This window comes from Seriola lalandi, unplaced genomic scaffold (genome assembly GCF_002814215.2).
Source record: "Seriola lalandi dorsalis isolate HSWRI2012SDOR001 ecotype SW California unplaced genomic scaffold, Sedor1 jcf7180002054606, whole genome shotgun sequence".
In the NCBI taxonomy this organism is placed as follows: domain Eukaryota; kingdom Metazoa; phylum Chordata; class Actinopteri; order Carangiformes; family Carangidae; genus Seriola; species Seriola lalandi.
Window position 1 is genome coordinate 2,760,978 of NW_019525159.1, and position 9,360 is coordinate 2,770,337.

Below are 9,360 nucleotides of genomic sequence, written 5' to 3' on the forward strand. Positions count from 1 at the left end.
TATTTCACACATTCTTTAGTTCATTTAGTGTATACATCCATGAGAATATAGAAATAATCCTTCTCCTTCATAAAATCTATCCAAATAAATACATTCTAATAAATTCTCTGACGTTCTCAACCCAAGACAACAGATAAAAACAATAAATAAGAAGAATATAACAAACTTCTTTTGAAAAACTGAGCCTTTTTCCTTTGTCTGACAGAAAAGTGGGGAAACAAAGAAAAATTGATCTGAATGTCAGTGGAATCTAAACTGTTTTTTTTTTTCTCTGGAAATCAAAGAAAGGCTTTTTCGAAAAATGTGACACAGCTGCCAAGTACAATATCACTCTTGACACACTAGTGGAGTGCGCGTCCAACCGTTAGCCCATCAAAAGCCCGCCTGATTACACTCGTCGCGATTACAGGAGACATTACTGCCATTTCTGCTCAGACGTGAATCAAATATGAATGGGGTTTTCTCTCTGAAGGGCGCCGAGAGGTAACGGATGTCTCTGGAAGGAATTTGGAGGTGAAAAGTTATTTTGAGTTGATTTTAGTGGAGATGGTTTGACTGAAAGATGAGAGTCGATGGAGAGACGGAGATGACCCAGTAAAGGGCAGAGTGGGGGGAAATGAGGGAGAGTGGTGACAAGGTGGAATGGCGGCTGAAATAAGAAGAGAACACATACTTTACTCCTGACTATAGGCCAATCATAAAGTAATATTCAACAGCACATCTTAGACTCTAAATCACAGCTCCGCCTGTTGTCACACTTTCAAGTCCAGTCATCACATTTCAAGAAGAAAACTGCTGTAACTTTGCACTTCATAAAATAAAAGTGAAATTATTCTGCAGCTGTGCACAGGTGAGTGTAGTTATCGAAGGAGAACAGGTAGATCACAGATCATGTTAACAACTGTCAAATAGCAGTGCAATCTCACGCTAACATGTAGCAACGTCACTGTATAAATCTGACATTTTATACTTCACAGGATACTGGCCAATATGGTGGTGATGAGTTTTTGGCATACTGCTGGATTTCTTCAATGACTGTTTTCTCTGAACGAACTGAACATTTTCATTCATGCAGAATTCTTTGCAGCTTTTGTATTCTCAATATCATTACGTGATTCCCCAAATATCCAGTACTGTGTCCATGACTTTTTTTTCTCATGGACGCAAAGTAAACGTTTCTGGCACAACTTTCACCTACTACTACTAGTACTCCAACGCAACGCATTAAGATGACCCCAATCCGGACGACCCTGATGAAGGCCGTGAGACCGAAACACGACCGATGAAGCGATGAGCTGTCAGTTGATCGGTCCACTACTTTGGTCTGAAATATTTAAACGACTATAAGATGGACTGCCGTGAAGGTTTGTACACACATTTGTGGTCCCCAATGGGTCTATCCTATAATGGCCTTTTCTCCAGGGCTACCACGAGACTCAAATTGTGAAATGTCTCAACAGCTATTGGATGTTTTGCCATGAAATTTGGTACACCCATTCACCTTCCCCTTTGGATGAATTGCAATAATTCTGCTGACCCCTTTTAGCTTTTAATCAAGCCAAACATCATCATGTAAAAAAAAAAACATCTGACTCCATATGTGAAAATATACATGATGCTATTTCAGTATTCTTGTCTAACTTTACTCTGTGAATAAAATGGTGAAACCGGACTGGAAAATCCTAGCCTGCTTAAAATTTGATGACCAATTATGTTCGTTCACTAATTCCGTATACTTAGAAGTGCTACGTCTGTGTTCTCTGTTTCACAGTAATCACTATGTCTTTCTGCGCGTACACACGATCTGTGTGTCTGTGCTACTGTTTGGGTTTCCATTGTTATATTCCTCCTTGTGTACAGTGTGTGTGGCTGCTCCAGTGTCTCAGGGTGCTGTAAAGGATGTGGGAGCACCTCAGCACCAGAATGAGACTGTCATTCAGTCAGACAGGCAGGCAGTCAGTCAGTTTCAGTCATGAAATATTCAGCAGTAGGTACGTATCTCCTGGCTTCACCACTGATCAAGGTAGGAGCATTAAACCCGGTCGGTCTATCACTCGATCCTCTCCATTTCTCCTTCTCCACAGTGATAATGTTGTGCTGTCTGTTTGACGGTCTCTTCTCTTTTCCTAATGTCCACGTCTATGTTGCACTAGCAAACTCCCACCACATTTTACTGCTGCAGGGCTTGGCCTCACAGATTCATGTGGTGTGTGCGTGTGTGTGTGTGGGTGTGCGTGTGTGTGTGTTTAGCAATATCAGTAGCAGCCCATTGTGTTCATGTAGCTAAAACAACAGCCTCAGGTTGGCAGAGAAAACAAAGCCTGCTGTTTGCTACACACATAACCCTGCAGAAATAACCATTCACTCTTCCTTTTGTTTTTGCTTAACCCTTTCTTTCCTTTTTACAGTATTTTCTCCCTAACCGTTTTTCCCTTTTCCTTCCACCTTTTCTCTTTTTCTCCCTCCCTCTCTTCAACAGGTACCTCACCCTTTACAACACCCCACTCTTATCACACCATCCCTTTAACTCCTCTGTCCCCTTCTTCCACCGGCCGTATCTTTGACGGACAGGGATTACATGGAGGTGCTAATGCAGGCTACTCTAGATAAGCTCCATTTGTCAACACGCTGCAATTTACATACCAGACACTGACAAATGTTTGAAAGAGTCATTTGCTTACAGTAAAATCTAATTAAAGTATGGTAATGGTGGTTAAGGGGAGTTTTTGGCTAAAGTGACCTGGTAATTGGACCTGATTTGAGGAGAAAGCTCATATCTTTCAACCACATCTCTCAGTAAACAAACACTAAATAGAGAGATTAATCATACTCAAATTACGGTTCCTTTGGCAGGACTTTTTTTGTGTTTAAACCTCCCCCCTGAGGTCATTTGTTTGTTTAAGGTAAATAATGATTGACTTTCAAAAATTACAATAAATTTGTTGGACTGACCTCCTGATGAGCTGTGGTAATGGGGCCCTTGAGTTGGTATATGGTAAGCACTGAGTCCTCAAATCCAGTAGGGTCTGCGGATGGCGCCACTAGTAGCCAGCCAGTCTCTCCCCCACCTCCGCTCTCCTCCCACCTCCCCAGTGAGGAGCACTCAGAGCCAAGGTCCAGGAATTAGCCCCAGCACCCGGCCAGACAACAGATCAATGGGCCCGGTCCTGTATTGATAGGGCCACTTGGGCTCCAGAAGTGCCTGCTAATCCCTGCAGTTTATCAGCCACACTGGCTGCCTGGATCTGTTGTCTGGTACAGTTCTCGGTCGAGCAGACAGGCTTATGCTTGTGGACACAGACTCTCACTCTCACATGCACACATATACTTTCCTGTACACACACTTCCTTGCAACAAACCGCCACTCACACAGACACATACACGCACACACACACACACACACTTCCCTACCTCTCTCATCATCCACCTCTTTTCCCTCGAACGTGGCGTCAATTGCATTACCTCGGGTGTTAGGGCCGCAGCTATAGAGTTGCCTTGTTTGAGTTAGCCGCGGCTGGGTGGCTGTAACTATATCCAGTGTCCTGCTAAAGGGGCAGGAGGCTGGCTGGCTAGTAGACAGAAAGTCTGACCGGAGTGTGGCCCATTGATTCTAATGGGCTTTTTAGGGGACCTAATGATGGGAATCTGTTCACGCCTCGCTTGTCACGCCTAATTAAGCCAATGCAACAATGAGTCCATTCACACTGGCTCAAGTTACCTCTCTCACCCCTCCCTTTGGAGCCGGTTTTGCTCATTTTAGCCAGGGTGAAGTGACTGGCTCCTGGCTCATGGACAGATTGGAGGCCGGATGTTTTAGATGCATTTTGCCAACTGTTAGGAATCAAAAACTTTCTCTTGTCTTACACGGCCTTTCATGCAGTCTTTTTGCAAATGCGTTGTCTGTTTGCCAGCTGTATGCATTTTCTTTTTGTCCAATAAACTAATCAGTTTTAGAGCAATTATCTACATTGTTCTCAATCATGTCCTTTAACCTATAGTACCTTAGGGTTTCAGTGCAACATTTTTGATGGGCTGGAGCCAAGAACTCCTCCAGCCAACCACATTGTTCCACTACTGATCACTCACATGGGAATTGCAGTGATTGAATTGACTTGGGATTTCGGGGGAGTTATAGTAATGCTGAAAATCTACATGCAGAGAGCGTCAGTGACACCAATTTGTCATCAAGTGCTCAGGGACTCCACACAGCAGTATAAAAGGATGTTGCATGGGTGGGGTGGGTGCTGGGGTTGCCTACACTAGTGTTTAGTAATTAAACTGTGCAGAAACTAACGTTCACATGGTTCCAGCAAATCAACAAATTTTGTCAGTGGTGGCCAAACAAAAAATTGTAACATGCACATCTGCCTTCAGCTCTATTGTTCTGTTATGCATAACTGCTATCGTAACATGTGTTATCCTTGTTTGTTTTTGCATGTACATGTGTAAGTATGATGGCGCATGAAGCGTTACATTTGTGGTTCAAACTCTGCTGTACGGTCAGAGTGAGTGGTTTCCTGTCAGGCCTGGTGATAGCTGTATATCAGGGATGTGATGGAGCCGGCAGATAAACGGCGTGCACCACCTTGCTCTCTGGCCCTGTTTGTGTACACATGCTTTTAGCCAGCCACTTAACTGCCAGGATTAGTTCTGTAAGGAGATAATTGCAGGGCGAATGTAGACAGCAGTTGCCGTGTGTGACACAGAAGATCCATAGACACCTTTTGTCAACCTTTACCTGTGCTTTTGTCTCAGGGCAGAGTGTCTCTGTATGGAGGAGGAGGAAGGGGGGGGGTTAAGAGAAACGGTGTATACTTTTGTCATCTGTGAGATTGTGTAGTGCAGTGTTTGGGCTGGACATTACCTTTGCAGTGAGGACTGTTTGTTCGTTCTGACATGAATGCTGATGTCTAAGGCAGGGGAGTGTCTGTAAATATTGATCTCCTGTCTGTTACTGCATGAAGCATTCTGCCGCAGACTAATTCACCCTCAAGCTTTTCTCTGTTCACCTCCCATTCTATTCTTCAGGTTGTTTGACATGGATACAACAGTTCAAATATAACATGATGAGACATACAGTACGTGGAGCCCTTTGTAGATATAAAGGTAATTTCAGTAAGAAGGAACCGTCGCTCCCATACAACCTGTTTATATAGAAATAATATTTAAGGGCATCAGCGGACTGCAAATCTCTAAATCTCTTTTTTTTTTTTAAACAACTCTTTCTTTAAAGTGAACACTCACAGCCTGCATGCATATTCTATTCATCAATGAAGTCATTTAGACAGTTTTGTGGATGAACTTGCTTAACTGGTGTTTGTGCTGAGATTTGGACACAAGGAGCTGTCAGTGAGGAGATAAATGTGAAATCTGATATGGCGATGCACATGACAGGAAGCTGTAGCACTTACATATAAGTATGTAGAGCACAGTGTTGTGTGTGTGGGTGTGCGGGTGTGCTACATTGCTGGCACCGAACAGTGTCATGCTTCTGCTGTATATCATCTGACCTTGCACCAGCACTTCTCAAAAGCAAGTCTTGTGATTGGTGGAAAGGCAGGAACGACAGCCCCATTTAGGGGTCCTGACCGGTACTTCAACCCTTATCCTTTAGAGACAGGATGAGGAAAAATTGAGAGGAGAGAAATGAATAACTGCAAATAGCCGATACTAATGCATAAGACCCTGCAGCTATCATTAAACTTTTCAGTCAACAGCAGGCTGTGATTTAGCAAGGGATGGGTTTTTAGGTAAACACTAATGCAGGGCATGAAAGGAAAGGGGCTGGGAAAAGGTGGGGTTTTGTCTGTGTGTGAAAATTGCCTGTGGTTGTTCCTTAATCTCAGCATGTATGGTTGTTTGTGCATGCTTCGGCTGCACAGTATTTATCTATTCAACATTAATTGTGTGAGGCTTTTGCCAGTACGTGCTTAAAAGCATCACAAGAACATGTCTGGAATAGGGTGCCCTCACCGCTAAGTTCACACGGTGCCTTAAACATGGCCCGAAGGTGCTGTGATCAGCTGGGGGCCTTGATGACTTTACTTGTGCTATGTCTGGAGTATGTCCAACAGATGGCCCTGATAACACCGCTTGTCTTTCGGCAAGCATTGGAGGCCTGGTGTAGGTGGATCACGCCTAACATGACTTTTTGACACTGTAAATGGGTAAATTGATCCTCACTGGAGTCATGAATCATGTAGTCCAGCACAGTGAAGACAGAAGCAATGACAAACAATTCATTTTAGGCTGTGAGAATGAACTTAAATAAGAAAAAAAAAATGTTTTCTATTTAACACCAGTTTGGGCTTTAAACTCACTGATACAGATAGACTAGTACACATATACAATAACTAGTAAGGTAGTGGATGAAGTAGAATACACTGAATACATCAGCTTATATGCCACATAGAAAGCTTGGAGCCAATAATCAGACCTTAAACTCCAACTGACCTTTATTTTAGATAATTATGTACTGTTGAGACTATGAAATAACAAAACACACAATTTTTCATCCCTAGAAAATGAGTCTGTTGCTATCATGAAATAACTTGTCCTCTCTGACCCTCCATATTTAAGATAATGACGAGATAATAATAACCTAAATTCACGTACAAATACACAACGCTGTAGCTCAAATTCATCACTTGCTTGTCATTCCGACTCCTTCTGGGACCCACCCATCCCGGGTCATAATCTTCACACAATAACAGACGGAGAGCAGCATCAATTTGCTGTCCCCCGCCATTCTCACATAAAATCATTTGTACCATGACAGGGCTTTTGGTAAGCCCCTGGGGATGTCAAAAACAAACTCTCTGAATGCCGCCTTTGAACGGCAACTCACAAAACAAAGGCATCTTTTTCAATTTCTCAACATCATGAGAATCCCTTATAAGAAACACATTGCACAACCCCGCTGAATCTCTGCTGTTTCACAATTGTCGTTTTATTCCCAACAGCTTGGCAACATAATGTGCTAAAAAACCGTGGAGAGGAGTTTACCACCAAATCTATTGAGTAAGGACAGTTGGTACCTCAGGCATCCTCAGGGACAGATGATAGAATAAACTGAGCTCTAAGCTAAACACTCACTTCACCTATGTTATGAATGAACTGATGGCCAGTAATGTGATTTGTCATAACCTAAGGATTTAGTGTCCATCTGGGTAGAACAGCAAAGCCACTGTCTTACAGGAACGTTGCAAAACTCAAAGCTCATAAAATCTGTTTTTCGGTCTGAGAAAATTTCAGATCAGCTGCTTTCCGCTAAAGGATATTAAACACACTGTGTACATGTACACACACATACAGAAACTCCTCATCCTTCAGATGCAATACACACACACACACACACACACACACACACACACACACATCCATCAGCGCCATGCCGAGACCATATTCACAGCTGTCTTAGTGGAACAAAATCAAAGATGGTGGCGCCCGGTTGACATGGTTAACATGACATCTTGTCCGTGCGTTTTCCTCTTGACAGCCCCTGGTTCTTGTCACCCCAACGCCATCCTGCCTGCCTTCATAACCTGTTGGACAGCGCTGCATGTCACAGGCCGGGCCTCTTGGCGTGTCACGGGGCTGATCAACCCTGTGTGGCAGCTACCTGACGCCCTGTCTGGCAGCTCACCTCCATCACTGTCACGCTCTCACATTCCAGTTTCTCGAGGCCCCATCACGAGTATGATTTATAGCTCGGAAAACGGTGAACGCCGGGGCAACGCTTTCAGAACTTTGGCTTCACTTTTTTTTCTTTCGTTCTCTTCTCAGGCAACTTCATACAGCGCTGATGCGTGCCAGCATTAATGGCTTTCCTGAAATTATCACAATTACCTAAGCGAAGTGTGTGTTTGTAATGTGGTGTAAAACCACTCTCTGTGGCTCTTTGGCTACATTATAATTGTTGAGAATGGTGGTCTGGCCATCTAGCCCGAGGCTTAGAAAGCTTCTAAAAGATCTTTGTATTTTGTTGTGTTTGACAATCAGGGTCATCTTGATGGCTGACCTCTCTGTTGTTCAGGCCATGCTTGAACAGCAAATATGTGTATTGAGGTGCAGTGTTCCAAGCCACCCGCAGACACTGAACAGGCTAGTGGTGACAGATAAGTAGCACGACGAGCCCCGACAGGTCACGGCTTCTAACACGACGTGACACCTAATAAGTGGTGTTTTTCTCCCAGAAAAAAACACACATACACACACGCACACACACACGCGCACATGCACACGCACACACACACATGAGTGAAGGGCCTGAAGGCTCTCAAAAAAATAAAAGTGAGGAGAGTTTTTGGTGGCAAGAGATGAAAAGGGAGCGGGAGGGAGGAGTTAGTGAAAGCCCCTCAGAAAGTTTGGTTCCCCCAGACTTCCATATTGTAATGTTTTGAGTAGCATGGAAATAGTTTGGCTTTTCTCATTTTGTTTGCATGATCTTTTAAACAGTCAGCAGCACTGACAGATAATTTCTATTTTGTCTGATCTCACTCTTTGATTTTGTGTTTACATGTCCTCACCAAGTCTCAGAAATGAAAGGAAAGAATTGGAAATATCAACAATTCTGTGAGTATCGTGTTAAAAAGCCCAAGATTATGGTTAGGTTTGTTTACGCTGGGCTTTATTCATTTACATTGTTTTCCCGAGGCACATTGGAGTCTACAGAAATGAGGTTAGCAGCTGGTCACGTCTCTGTAATACTTCACATGATTTAGCCAGTGTGAATGGTACCGTTTGTTGGAAATGGGTAAGGAATAGGCCCTTTGTCAAATCTGGGGGATTTTTGAGGGGGGGGGGGGCAAACTCACAAACGTTTGGCCATCATTTTTACAATTTTGTGAGGCAGACTTGTGGTAATGCTTGGTGAAGATGTTTTCTTATAAGTGAATAACAAATTGTTTAAGAATTTACTTTGATAATCTTTGCAAGTTTAAGAGCTAGTTTACGATTTAGGGCCCAAAAAGAGTCTTACCAAACGAAATTTCTGTAATTCTTTCATGTATTCCGTTGCCGTTTCACACACTTAACTGTATTACAATTATACAGTTTACAATACACCTCCATAGTTGGTTGCATGGTCTCTGTGGAGTGTTGGGAATACTGCATAATGATCCTATCTAATGAGAAATAAAAAGTCTATCCTCAGGCTTTTACAGTTTACATGACTGTTCAAGTGAGAGTAGATTAGTAGTAGATAAGTATTATCAGGTTTGCTCCTTTATTGTGATAATTCTGCATTTTATTATTCACCACAGACCTTTTTGAAAACCCTTCCACCCTTCCACATTCTTTCACTTCCCCTTGTCAGAAACATTTAAATTCTATGTCTTCAGACAGCACAGTTACAATTCC